Source organism: Botryllus schlosseri, chromosome 2, assembly GCF_051294905.1.
Source record: "Botryllus schlosseri isolate E-star chromosome 2, Bs_hap1, whole genome shotgun sequence".
Lineage (NCBI taxonomy): Eukaryota > Metazoa > Chordata > Ascidiacea > Stolidobranchia > Styelidae > Botryllus > Botryllus schlosseri.
Genome location: NC_137237.1, coordinates 34,944,914 through 34,959,195, shown reverse-complemented (window position 1 = coordinate 34,959,195; position 14,282 = coordinate 34,944,914). Strand labels below are relative to the sequence as shown.

The window sequence follows — 14,282 nt, the reverse complement described above, 5'->3', positions numbered from 1 at the left end:
CTCTCATTGATTTATATAAGCCGATATATAAGTTTCGAGATAGCAACCACATGGCGGTGAGCAATTTAGTCGTACATTATATCAGGTCTCTGTTTAATCCTATGATTATCGGAAGTACATTATTTGTTTCCAAACTGAATGCATACAAGTTGCACATTGTAGAGCAGTGGTTGTCAGCCTTTTTGTATTCGCAGGTCGTTTTGGGTAGTCACATTTTAGTTCAAATTTAGCTCAACCATCCTTCAACCGTCATCTGCCCTACGCGAATGTTAACTGTCGGCTGTACTTGTACACTTCAAAAACAGACTTCATACCACGAGGAGTCTGCAAAGACAATTCATTGTCTCAAAACGACTTCAGCTAATTGGATTTGCACGTCACAAGTAAATCATAAAATGCGTGATCGTGTCTTGGAAATCCACGCGTGCAACTCGATATGAACGAGAGCCGAAAGTGGATCAAGAACGTGTGACGAACAAATATTCTTCTGAGACAGATCACGAAAATTGTTCAGGAATCCATTTTCCAGCGACGGTTTCAAATCCAGAAAGTTTTGCAAACATTACGATGTTACCCTGATTGACCACAAATTTGACGCAAATTTATAGGTTTCGTGGAACCCAGCATGTAAATACCTCGCGGACCTTCGGTTGAGACCCACTGTTCTAGAGAGTAAAATAACAGCGACACGACAGAACTATGCATCAATATACGATAATTTGAATGCAGACTGCGCAGTGTAGAAAGCCATAACACCACTTACATCTCTCTATATATAAATTTAGATATGTCTTGACAGAATCGTCACCATGCCTAAGTTTTCGCAGCCCTGGTCCGTTTAAAGAACGGTATATTGGACTTATTACGTATAGTAAGGGTATTTTATGAAATATTTCACAAATCTGTGAACTTATTGTTACCAAACAATTTCTTCACCAATATGTCTTTCAAGGTCTCTTATAACATGTGTTAAAATGTTGAAGTTCAACTCTTGTGGAAAACTATGAAAAAAAGCTGTGAAATTTGACAAATTTTAAAAAGTAATATAAATTAAAAATATTAAAAAAAATCTTTATCGGCTGTAAGTAACTTAGGATGGGTTTAATAATGGTTTTTCCATCATTCTCAATTGATTGTTAAAATATACATTTTACTACAAACTGTTTTGTGGAAATATATGTAAAAGTAATGGCACTGATGGCATAACTGTACCGTCACAAGTAGGGCTGCACCATTCATAATTCGATACCGAGCGATTCAACAAATTCTGCATACTGTAATACTGGGTAAAACACACATATATAGGCTTAAAACCATTATAGTAATTCCTCAATTACAGTACTAAGCAATGCAGAAAGAGGTAAAACGGTATTTCTGTATCAATCCGTTTTGTAAGATAGACGCAATTGTAACGAAGTACGAAAGCGACTATGAACCCAGCACGGCTATGTGTGAGTTCATTGTCGATTGTTACTGAATGGATCGTCGCTGTTTCACCATAATTTCCGATCCTTGGCTCATGGATCAGCTTGGATCAGCCTCTGATCTCTTCAGGTAACACACTATGAACAGCAGTTTGGGTCAACAAAGCCTACGCTCTTGACTTTTAATATTCCAACTGGAATGGCTGGATGAAGAGAAGCAATGCTAATGATGCATAAGAACGCACACATATCGAGTTCATTCCAGTTATTGAAGGAGACCCTGATGAACTCAAACCTTCTTCACCACGCTTAAAAAGTGAACACAGCATTATATGGTCGCTATAGTGACCGTCGGTCTTCCGATTCTACTGAAGGGTATATATATAATGAAGAAGACAAATTTGCCAGTCATTCCAAGGTTGGGTGGTTTTCACCTATTGAAATAATATCTTGGATCAATTGGTAACAATATGGAATATTCACGGCTACTAGATGTGATCCAGTTAATCCATGCTGGAAGCACACCAACCAGCCACATCATGGATGGTTTTTCGACAAGGCAATCTGTGCTCACCTCCTCATCGATGCATCGATCAACATACCAAGGAAATTGCCTTAACTGAGGATAAGCGTGGTGACATAAAGTCATTCGTGGAAAAGGTGGCTGATGGGGAAATGAAAGCCAGACACTGTGACCCAGAGTGCGAGTAATTGGGCGAAGGTTTGAAGAAACGTTCAATCGATTCGTAAAACGAGGAAGAAAACCTGCTCTCTGTGGGGCGTAGCCCAGTGCTCTTCAACCTTTTTCGTCGTGGTACACCCTTTTAAGGTTTACTTGAAACTGTTACACCCATAACCGGATAACTCATTGATTGCGTATAGTAAGCCTAGACCAGGGGTGTTAAACCTCTTTGTTATTCACGGCCGTGCTTCGATTCCTTACATAGCATACTACCGCATTCCGGCGCATATAATCAGGACCCTAACTGCCGCACCCCAAACCCGTCGATTGGGGGGGAGGGGGGAGTTCGAAGGGGTCCCAAATTATTGAGTATATTTTCAAAAATTTGTTCAACTTCATTCAATTTCTTTCGCCCTACGCTCGATTTAATGTCAAATTTCTTGATTATTGGGTAACCTTCCCCAAGAAAAATATGCAAGATTAATAGCAATAGGCATTTCGGTGTCGACCATTACCGCGCCACGACGCTCCAAGACATATGAAGTTTTAGGCCATGTAACAAAATGCGATCCTAGAAGTGTGCCAGAATGATTGGCAGCGAGAAAACATTGGTCAAAAAGGACTACCCTTGTGCTGACTGAAAACCCCGAGGAGATCAAGAGGCCCGCCCGAATTATTTTTATTTACGGGCCATACATTTTCCAACACATTTCATTTTGATTGTAAATCTTAAAGTAAATCTGATTACCTGGGCAGAGAGAGAGAATAACAAAATTTATAACAATATGTATGTAATTTCTGATATTATTGACGGATTCAATCACGAATTAGAGAAAATTCCACGCCTCGCGCGATCTTACGCTATAAACTAGCCCACCAACGTGTATAACAAATTTCGTTAACAAAGTAACGGTTATAAAACGTAGACCGTGATGAGGGGTCTACTGTTTGGTTTATGACGCTATGGGGGCCCAAGACCAAGGTTTTTTTAGGTGGGGGCTGACGAAGTGCTGTTTCGGCCCTGCATATAGCCTACTCATTAGGGTTGTTCAGAATTGACCGACTTTCATAAAGTCCAGGTTTTCAGTCCGATTCCCATGCCTTATACCTTAAAAACATATTCTGGCTACTTTGTTTTGTAACTCGTCCCCTGCATCCGTGTGCACATTGAGCTGGAAGAATAGCAGCTGAAATAGGGGATTCCCCCAAAATCTGAGTGTCACGATTTTACCTAGCCTAGTTAAAGTGACATATAACATGGATTTATGCTGCTGTTGCGGTTTGGAGCAGTGTTGGGATCAAGTCACTACCTTCGAGTCACGAGTCATTTCGAGTCATTGCACATTTTGACTCGAGTCAAGTCAAGTCATTCGACTTTCGAAGGTGACTCGAGTCAAGTCAAGTCACTCGTTTTTTGGAGGTGACTCGAATCAAGTCGAGTCAAGTCAAGTCAAGTCACGAGTCAAGTCACATTTCAAGTCAAATTGAATTTTCAAAGTATGAATGATGATTCAAAGTCATTACATTTTGCTAGATGTGTAAAAGACAGATATATTGGTCATATATCTTGAATCAAATATCGAGTATAAGGTCAAATATACATGCAAAAGGGCGCTGTATCGCTCACGCAGAGGTAGAGCAGCTAATCAAATACGTGAGCCAAAATAGAGGATCGAATACGAAGCGTCGAGAAGTTGAAACAAAATGATATGATATAATATACTATCCATCTACACATCCGTGAGAATATAAACGCATAAACTGTATTCGTTCGATTTAAATCATACAAGAGGGTTGGTTAAGGTGGGCACTGCGCGATATAAGCACTGAGCCGTCTAAGAAACAGAGATACGTTGCTATTAGAATATGCTACTGCTAGTACATAAACGTAACCTGTCATCAGTTCGTTTTCGGTAAATTTATTTGTGATATAGCAATGGTGGATCAGTGAAATGTACAATCAGTGAATGACCGGTTGCTCTCACAAGTCACAGCGGCGTGTGGCGAATAATTCGAACATAAACAAGATACAGAAATATTTAATCTACACCGTTTACTTGATGACTTGAAATTGACTCGTAAATTTTGCTCCGAGTCACGAGTCAATCCACATTTCTGAACCGCCGAGTCAAGTCAAGTCTAGTCATTTTGTCAAAGTGACTCGAGTCAAGTCAAGTCATACGAAAAAGTTGACTCGAGTCTGACTCGAGTCAAGTCATGACTCGAGTCATCCCAACACTGGTTTGGAGTGCTACAAAACCCCACTATATAAGGCATTGCTAGTTCAGGATATCATTTCCACGTCCCACACTGCCTTAGAACTGCTCAAAACTACCTAAAACTGATAGTCATTTTGTTGGATCACATATCCTACACCCCTCAAATTACCCGGCACTGTTCATCGATTTCCTGGATCCCCATGTGCAAGAATACAACTGTAAATGTAACATCCACTCACAGCCACATAATAAACATCACAGGAAACGAAAAAATAAGGCAAAGAAAGAGACCAACTTGGCAAAATATTACATAAATCAGGTGGATGAAATGGTTGCTTTCGAGAAATCTGCATATCTGTTCCGGTGATCTTCCACAGCTTGTAGGAGGCTCGCTCGCTGTTTTTTGTCATCCATTATGAACGCAGCATAGTCGGAAAGTGCTACAGGAAAAGCACAGGCTGATGCATCATTTGAACTGCTGGAACTTTGGAATTTAACAAAATCTGTTAGAGCTCTTGTGTTTGACACAACATCCTCAAACACTGGTAAAAACAAAGGTGCGGTTCCGTTACTTGAAGAATTGAATAACAGCAAAGTTTTCTACAATGCCTGTCGCCATCATATTTATGAACTGGTCATTCGAGAGATTTGGAAGTGTTTGTTTGGATCGACAACCACAGGCCCTGAAAACCGGATTTTAATACCTTCAAGAAGAAGTGGAAACATATTGATAAATCAAGAAGCTGTGAAACGCTGAAGTTTATTGAAGGGAGCTGGTTGGCGACGAAAGCTGATGAAGCAAAGCAAGAAATAATTCCCACTGATGAAACCTAATGATGGAAAGCAGAAAGAAGTCTTGATAAGAGATGACTACAGAGCATGTGCAACAGGCACCTTGGCGATTTTGGATGACAAATATGTTGATCATCGTTTTCGCAAGCCTGGTGCTACTCATAGCGCTAGATGGATGAGTCAAGTACTGTACTGTCAAAAAATGTTCATGTGGAGTGGCCAAATGGACTATTCTGAAGAGTTCATTGAAAAGTTGGAACGAATCAATTCATTCATTGCTTTGTTTTATGTTCCAGCTTGGTTGAAAACTGGTATTGCATGTGACGCACCTTGGAATGATCTCAAATTCCTTCATGACATGAAAAACTTTTCATTATGCGATCTCACTGTTGCTGATGTGGCATACAAGAAATTGCGAAAGCATCATTGGTACATTGGTATCTAACTTAGGAAATGGTGGTATTTACCATGTTCTCGGCTAATCCGAAGATTCCTGACAAACTGAAGGAAGCGATGGCTGCTAAATTGCTGAAAATGCCAATCCCTGAAAAATTTCGCAGAGGTATGCCTCTCAGTCTGATCTCTGGCTCTGTCTCTGAGTCAATGCGTATGGTCGATTTGATTGGGCCAGAATCGTGGTTTCTAATTGATGCTATACATGTGGAACATGATTGGTTGAGTCTTCCAGTTTCGGAATGGCATACTGATCCGGATTTCGTGACGACTCAAGAATTTGTGAATACTGTTGAAGTAGTTAATGATGCAGCAGAGCGTATGGTAAAATTGAATACCGACTATGCTGCGTTCATAACGGATGACAAAAAACAGCGAGCGAGCCTCCTACAAGCTGTGGAAGATCACCGGAACAGATATGCAGATTTCTCGAAAGCAACCATTTCATCCACCTGATTTATGTAATATTTTGCCACGTTGGTCTCTTTCTTTGCCTTATTTTTTCGTTTCCTGTGATGTTTATTATGTGGCTGTGAGTGGATGTTACATTTACAGTTGTATTCTTGCACATGGGGATCCAGGAAATCGATGAACAGTGCCGGGTAATTTGAGGGGTGTAGGATATGTGATCCAACAAAATGACTATCAGTTTTAGGTAGTTTTGAGCAGTTCTAAGGCAGTGTGGGACATGGAAATGATATTCTGAACTAGCAATGCCTTATATAGTGGGGTTTTGTAGCACTCCAAACCGCAACAGCTGCATAAATCCATGCTATATGTCACTTTAACTAGGCTAGGTAAAATCGTGACACTCAGATTTTAGGAGAATCCCCTATTTTCAGCTGCTATTCTTCCAGCTCAATGTGCACACGGATGCAGGGGACGAGTTACAAATAAAAGTAGCCAGAATATGTTTTTAAGGTATAAGGCATGGGAATCGGACTGAAAACCTGGAATTTTTGAAAGTCGGTCAATTCTGAACAACCCTAATACTCATGTTAAATTGGCTACTGGCAACTTCACACCGCGGAGAGCGCTTGTGGTGTTCTGCGCCATCACTGATTTCTTGAGGTATACCTTGCGTATGGAAGTTTTTAATTGTAACAGTAGTCGCGCGGGCGCTAAAAACCTTTACATGTGGAAGATTTATTTCGTCAATAATATGGGTAGTTACATATAATACTGTCAACTATTTATCAATTCTTGGCACACGTGAATGATTAAGCGATGGAGCTGATGGAGGGGGTGTAGGCATACACGCATACGAATCCATCTTTGTATTTCTTTATGAGGTGCATCATTTTGCTTTACGGTTTGCATTTGTTTGGTGGGACTTAGATTACACTATATATAAAATACGAAAAATTCGGATCCCCCGAATCGCGCAAGCGTGAATAAAATTTTCAAGTTTAAAATCTCTCAAAGATTTGAGAACCAATTCGTTAATTTAAATTTCATATTAACGGACGCCAAAACACGCTCTAATTTAATTAATATGTTTTGCATGAATATTGTTTAACGGCTGCATGCGACCGTATGTCTGCAGGTGCTGGTCTGTTGAAATAAGACTGAACAATGCTGCAACGTATTTGAAATGCTAAACACTAATCAGGGCTTGAGGATCCGGACCACCAGCTAGCACAGTGGTTCTCAAACTAGACCCCCTCGAGACACCCTGGCTACGCCCCTGTAATGATGTACACTGCGATATTTATATGGAGCTCACTGAAAGTACAAATTCAATATTTCTGAACCGTCGCCTTGGTGTCCTCAAGCATCATTATAGACGGATATTGCAAGCGGAACACATGTCATATCCATCCTTTTTTACTCCAAAAGGAATCAAAAAGACCATACCAACATTTAAGTTATGTGCACAAACATATGCTTATGATACACCAAAAGGAATATAGCTTACAAGCTCGTACAGCTGATATGAACATATTTTACGATAATGCACGCCCGGCCAACATATTAATGTTCTGAAGCATACAATGGCCTTTTCATTGTGATAGCTATATAGTCATCGGTCCATTTTAATTCGGATCTGGTACACCCTTGTACCAGAGGTGGTCAAAGTAGTCAAGAAAGCTACTCAAGTAGAAGTAGAAGTAGCGACAAAAAAATCTACTCAAGTACGAGTGGAAGTACTTTTTCTATAAGCAACCTTAAACTACTTGAAGTAGAAGTAGAATTGACTGACTTTAAATCTACTCAAGTAAGTAAGTAGTTGTGAAAACGATCTTAATTCGTTCGCATGGATCGTCAAAAGGTGCATATTGAGCTATGCGAAAGGTACCAAGCTTTATTCAGATTGATGCATACCATGAGGTATCCAATTTTCGACAGCATAAGCAATCGTCCGCATCATAGGTTGAAAATGATAGTATTGATATGGAAATTCGATACTAATCCTCTGTTTACTCGAACAGTACGTTTTAGAAAATATCATGGTATGGCGCACTCCCCCATATTATAAGGCCCGTAGTTTAGTCGAAGGGCAATGCGGAGAAGTTGTATATGATACGATGTAAACACTTTGCGCGATTATTAGACGTGACTAAAAATATGGTAGATCGTAAAAATGCCATATTGTGTAGCTTTGTTTCCGGAAATACTGGGAATTGAAAGTTAAATATATACACTAGGCTACTTCTAAAAGCGGAAAATGTATTTCATGTCGTTTGTTCAGTAAGTTTCAAAGGTGGTATGCAAAAACAGCTCTAAAACTAAAACAAAAGTCAGATTCCACTCTTCCAGATTAGGACACGCCATTGTCTGCTAGATTACGATATGATAAGTAAATGCTAGATTTGGAAACATCAGTTTCAAATGTTATGATGAGCCATATATACTGTGAGGAAATATTTCATACGGGCGAAGGGCGACAATGCGATGTGAACGGAACCACGCCCACCCACTACCTAAATTATATTCACCGATGCTTTCGTGAAATCATGCTGGTTACTCCGTATCCACTGAGCGCGAAGCGCGACGAAAATTCTGGGCTTTACTCAACTTTTGTGAATATTAAATGTTGATACTCCGTGAAAACATCTTCGAAATTCCTCAGGATATCTTCCTGATTAGAGGATTAAACTACTTCTACTTGACAAACTGAAAATAGCGAAAAGTAAGTAAGTAGATCAGAAAATAATTCGAAGTAGAAGTAGAAGTAGCGAAAATCAGATCTACTTGAGTAAGTACCAGAAGTAGAGGAAAACTACTTGAGTACTTCGAAAAAATAGAAGTACTTCGTTACTGACCACCTCTGCCTTGTACACCCCATGTGAGTGGTACACCCTTTCAAAATTTTGGTTCACCCTAGGGTGTACGAAAACCCCGGTTGAAGAGCACTGGAGTAGCCTACCACTACTTGGTAGATATGCCCAAGGTCTTTATCAGAATCGCGTGACTCGCAGACCACAATGGGAATCGGTTCTGCATTGTTACCAAGATGCTTCACACCTGCAGGCCATCATCAGTGGTTCTCAAACTTTTTTCGACACGCCCTTAGATGAAAGTAACACATTTCACCCCCTCTTATCGTCATAACGAAAATATTAAAAAGAGCAACCAGAATATTTGCAATCCCAATGCATTGTTTGGTGGCACAAGAGGTATTGTGGCTGTTGAGACACTTCTCAAATATGGAGTTCCAGTTGAATACTTTAAATAATTTATTAAACATTACCATGTGCATTGTGCAATGATAGCATGTAGCACGTAGATATTTTAGCGATTATGGTGCGTAACCCCTTTTATTACCCCACTTGAGCGTAGCTCGAACAGACCTGACCACAACCTAAATCAAAAATCAATGGCAGCTTCACGTATTTACCAATTACACTTCACTCAGGTACATTTTCTTATTGGTGCAAGGTTCGGTATCACTCAAAACCGACTGATCATTTTCACCCAGCTGGATATGGATGTTGCGACAAGCTTACAGTATGAGTTCACTCCTTTCCCGCTGTCCCTGCTCAGCAACAAAGATCAGAAGATGAACAAGGCTACCAAGGCAGAATTTTCAATACAACCCGGTAGGCCCTAACTGACCCACTTGACTTGACTAGCCAACCAAGCTGTACCCTCATAATTGATGATGGATAGCTTATGCACAGGGTGAAGTGGGAACAACGTCAGACATGGCAGGGAATTGCCTACAATTACCCAAGCTACGTGCAGTATATAGGCAGTTGCTTTCAGAATGTCATTGTGGTCTTTGACGGTTACAGCAGTTCGCCAAAAGACACAACATGTTCTCCAGGAAGACTGCTGCAGGAGTGATCAAACCAGATATATATATATCGACTTTCAAATAAATATTTAAATAAAAGGGAAAAAGAAAACAGGAAACAAAAGAACATCAAGATAATCCGTTTTGGCCCCTTGTTAAGCGCCTCCAGCGTGGGTGGTCGTGGGCATCTTCGAGCGAAAGCCCGCGTTGCGCTAGCTCGGTCTCTATTGTCGAGCGCCATGTGGTTCTATTCCAGCCACCTCTGCGCCATGGCTCCGTCGTATTGTGGTTGATGATGGCGGCGGCTGGTTGATCGTCTTGATGCCGCACAAGATGACTGATTAGGCCAGTGGTTCCCAACCGGGGAGAATTCCCCCCTTGGAGGGAATTTTGAAATTTTTAGGGGGTAATCTGGCTTTGGCATTGTATCGGAAGATACACTGGGTTTTTAGATTTTTATGGTATAGAACTGTTTTAAGTAGAAATTAGTTCTTTACAATTGTATATTTCTTCAGCGGATTTCAAGCTAGTTGTATGTTTAAATGCCTTCCGTATATAATACACCCCCTGACAAAGTGAGGCTCACGAGACGATTTCGTTAGGTCTGCGACAGCCTCTCAACCAAATTGCTACAAAGCAGGAAAACGTCAAGCCGAATTCAGCACAAAGCTGCTAGTGAAATTGTTTAACTTTTTAAGCCAACATATGAGCTAACGTGAAAAACATACCGTACCAAATTGATCGATTCAACTCAAGTCCATAGCAAGCGGACTTGGTGATTTATTTTTCGTCAGAGGCTACCCGACCGGTCAAAAACAGTTCAAATTTGACTGTACTTTACCAAAGTTTAGTGCGGTCCACATTCGCCATAGTTCGCACATATCTGAATATGTTTGGCCATTAGTTGCTCAGTCAACGAATGGTTGCGCGTTAAAAAGCACATTTTTTCAGCCACATGCAACTTTTTCATAGGAGGGGGGGGGGATTTTAGCTCAAATATCGGCCAAGGGTGGAACGAGACGAAAAAGGTTGGGAACCACTGGATTAGGCGGAAGCGTCGTTCAGCAGCCAGCAAACGGCATGGGACCGTTTTTGTAAGTTTGCGCAGAGCATTGGTGGATACGTGCTCCGGATGGTGGATGCCGAGTGCGTAGCGGAGGAATGCATCGTAGTTGGCGTTGAGTGTCTTAGCTAGCTTTTCTGTCAGCGTGAGTGCTTCTATTCCGTAGAGAACAACCTGCTCGACAGTGGCACGGAAAATGCGGTTTTTGAGCTCGGGTGAGGCACTTAGGTGGAAGAGGCAATGTAGCCGTCTTGCCGCGCCCCAGGCCTTTGCTCGCCTCGCCTTCAGTGCTTTTCCAGAGGTGGCGACGTCAATACCGAGGGATATAAAACTCTTGACATTTTTGAGCCTGACTTCTCCAAGTTGAATTGGTGTCGCGTTCTCCGACAGAGCCGGTATGGCCAGAACCTCAGTCTTCTTGGCATTGATCTGGAGGCCAATAAGAGCAGCGGCGGCCTCTAGTTGGTTGATGAGGCGCTGTGCCGATGCGGTATTCGGGTCAAGCAAGGTGAGGTCGTCTGCGTAGGCAAAAATACCTACGTGGATAGCCTCGCGAGTCGTACGCGTACTCGTTCCTTGCCGTGGCCGCCATTCAAACCGGAGACACTACCTCTAACAAGGGGTGCAACTGCACAGTGCACAACGTTCACTCCGCGAATACGTGCAGACCCGGGATTGGATTCTTATACAGAACATGTCTCCGAACCCCAGCGATTACGGATGGACAATAGACGTGCAGGGATATGAGCCAGTTCCAATACTGGAATCGTTGGCTCCTGATGAGCTATTGTAGTTTACAAGATGTAGTTGTCATTAAGATTGCAACGACCGAATAGGCTACACAGCAGCAAGAAGAATAAGGAGACATACATTTCGGCATGTGGACTATGTAAAGGCCTTATAACGCAAGAATTGCAGTCACGATGATGTTGAGTCCGAAGAAGGCATAGGCAATGCCTGTTGAAATGTCTGATATTGTGCATGAGAAATAGGCTACCTCTTCAGTCAACATAGCTATGCGAAATACAGGCTATTTTGCGCATGAATATAAAAGTGAGTGTGGCGTTTTTCACTAAGCAGAGCTTGTAGTGACACTAAGCAGAGCTTGTAGTGACACTAAGCAGAGCTTGTAGTGATATATAAGTGTTAACAATCAATTGAGAATCTTGGAAAACCATTGTTAAACCCGTCCTAAGTTACTTACAGGCGATAAAGATTTTTTTATATTTTATTCATTTTATTTTTAATTCGTCAAATTTAACAACTTTTTTCGGGGGTTTCCCACAAGAGTTGAACTTCAACATTTTACCACATGCTATTACACACATTAACAAACATATTGGTGAAGAAATTTATTGGTAACAATATAGTTCACAGATTTTCATAAGTTTCCCTTACTAGTAGGCAGTGTGATGATGTTATATTCTATTCTGTATTACCTTTGTCCTCGTTTGTTTTCTGATCCTTCTTTAACGGAACAAAATCCGAAGATGCCTGCTGTTTAGTAGCTTCTAAAAATGAAAAAGGTGCAGCGGAAAATAAAGAAAAGTTACATGTAGGGTGAGTTCAATATAAAAGAATGACAAGAATTTCTTGCATCGCTATGATTGTAATGAAGCAATTCGACATCGACTATAATAATTTTGAATTTGATTTGGCAAAGTGCATCAGCCACATGGTATTTACTTGTTTTTGGGAAGGTGTAATGTTATGACTCGGGGAAGGTTGTCTTGTGAACAGACATGGGGTAATCGCGATTAGTAATCGTAATCGATTACGACGATTACAGCATTTATAAGTAATTGTAATCGCAATCGATTACATTCGACAAAATTCCGAAGTAATCGTAATCGACTACTTCCCATATCTAATCGATTTCTTCGTGAAAAACGATTACTTTTTATTTGTACAGGGACTATGACATAAACTTAACATTCGTGAACAAGGAAGAGATATCATACCAGGTTCTTGATAGCACAAACGTCTGATTTTCAAATGCCATTGCTCATTATTACTTCAGAAGTAGCCTATTAGCTTTGCTAGTCATTGGGTAAGAAGTATCCCGAGTAAATAGATATTACGTGCACCCGCCGTGCTGGATATCATGTTATCAACACGTTCCACACGCCAGTACATCGCAGCAGGATAATCAATCACCACTCTGCCTAGTTTAAAATGGTAACTTGTGTATCGATGTTTGGTTATGATTAGTTAAACGCAGTTTGGCCGCTGCTGCTTGGCGAGCAGTAGGTCTATGTAGTACGTACGTATATAGGCCTACCGGACAAAGATTTGAAATTTGGTACTCGTCAAATAAAACATTACGGTTTCCACAACGAAGCATTAAAAATCAACAGCTGCAGATATATAGCATAACCGAACCGTTTTCGTAACGGCAGCTTGCAGTGCATTATCTGTATCTGTATCTGAATTTTATGTTCTTTTCATCTTAATATTCTCATATGACTCTACTCGTTATTTCACAATTCATTACTCAACATTAAGACCTGCCGCCATAGACATGGGCTTATATATCATGTTAGCGTGGGTTGTAGCTAGAATCAGGACCAAAACGGCAATTCATCTCCCAGTCCAAACGTTGGTCTTTGGCCCCTATAGGGTAATATTTTCAAGCTGTTGAAGACTGAATTTCGTCAATAATATTGGTAATGGCGTTATATTATTATTGATATTCATTTTTCATACTCTCTCTGCCTCCGACAGTTAGATTTACCTGTAAATCTGGGAGCACGTAATTCATAATTATAACGTCTGGTATCCTGTTATAATAACTTTAGTGTATATTGTTAATTCGTGACCTCCGGCCTGTTATATAATCAAAAGATATTGTCGTATCCCAAACGTAGCAGACTAAAAGAAATACTTTCGTAAGAAGCACACACAAGTTGTCAGGTCTTTAATGCTCTGTGGGTGCCCTCGTGCCATTCACATTGTGAGCTCAGATTGGAAGGACCGGACTATTAGTCACGCCCTCCCAGCACGGCTATTGACAATGGACACATACCCCAAGTTTCGGCCAAGATATTTCTTTAGTAGCACACACACACCCCCTACCCTCCATAACGATCTACGTCGGCTAAATCGGGTGTTTATTGTCCGTAGGGTCATACATATGTTTTTGTGGAATGTATTTACACAATTATGGCATGATTTTACAACTTAAAATAACAGTTTTGTTTTGTTTAAAGCCTTTGTTTGAAACACGGTTTAAAACGACTATTTGTTTTACATGCAACCCTACTATTAATTATGTATGCTTTTTTTCTTGAGGGGAGACTATGCATTTCGAAATCAAGCTTATCTAGAAATAATTTTCAAGTTAATTAAATATCTCGAAAATACTCTATAATTTATGTTGGTTTGCGAAATACTTTTGAGTCCCCTTCGA

At 40.7% G+C, this 14,282-nt stretch overlaps 2 protein-coding genes across 2 annotated transcripts in view; both read right to left on the bottom strand.

Annotated features, from left to right (window-relative positions):
• The window catches only part of LOC145458756 (rhodopsin-like), a 321,540-nt gene that overhangs the window by 250,695 nt on the left and 56,563 nt on the right, over window positions 1-14,282 (bottom strand). The window lies entirely within an intron of this gene.
• The window catches only part of LOC145458423 (uncharacterized), a 98,825-nt gene that overhangs the window by 79,460 nt on the left and 5,083 nt on the right, over window positions 1-14,282 (bottom strand). The window contains exon 2 of the mRNA XM_080336790.1: window positions 12,313-12,381. The gene's annotated coding sequence lies outside the window, so the exon portion shown is untranslated. The remainder of the gene's footprint in view (window positions 1-12,312; window positions 12,382-14,282) is intronic.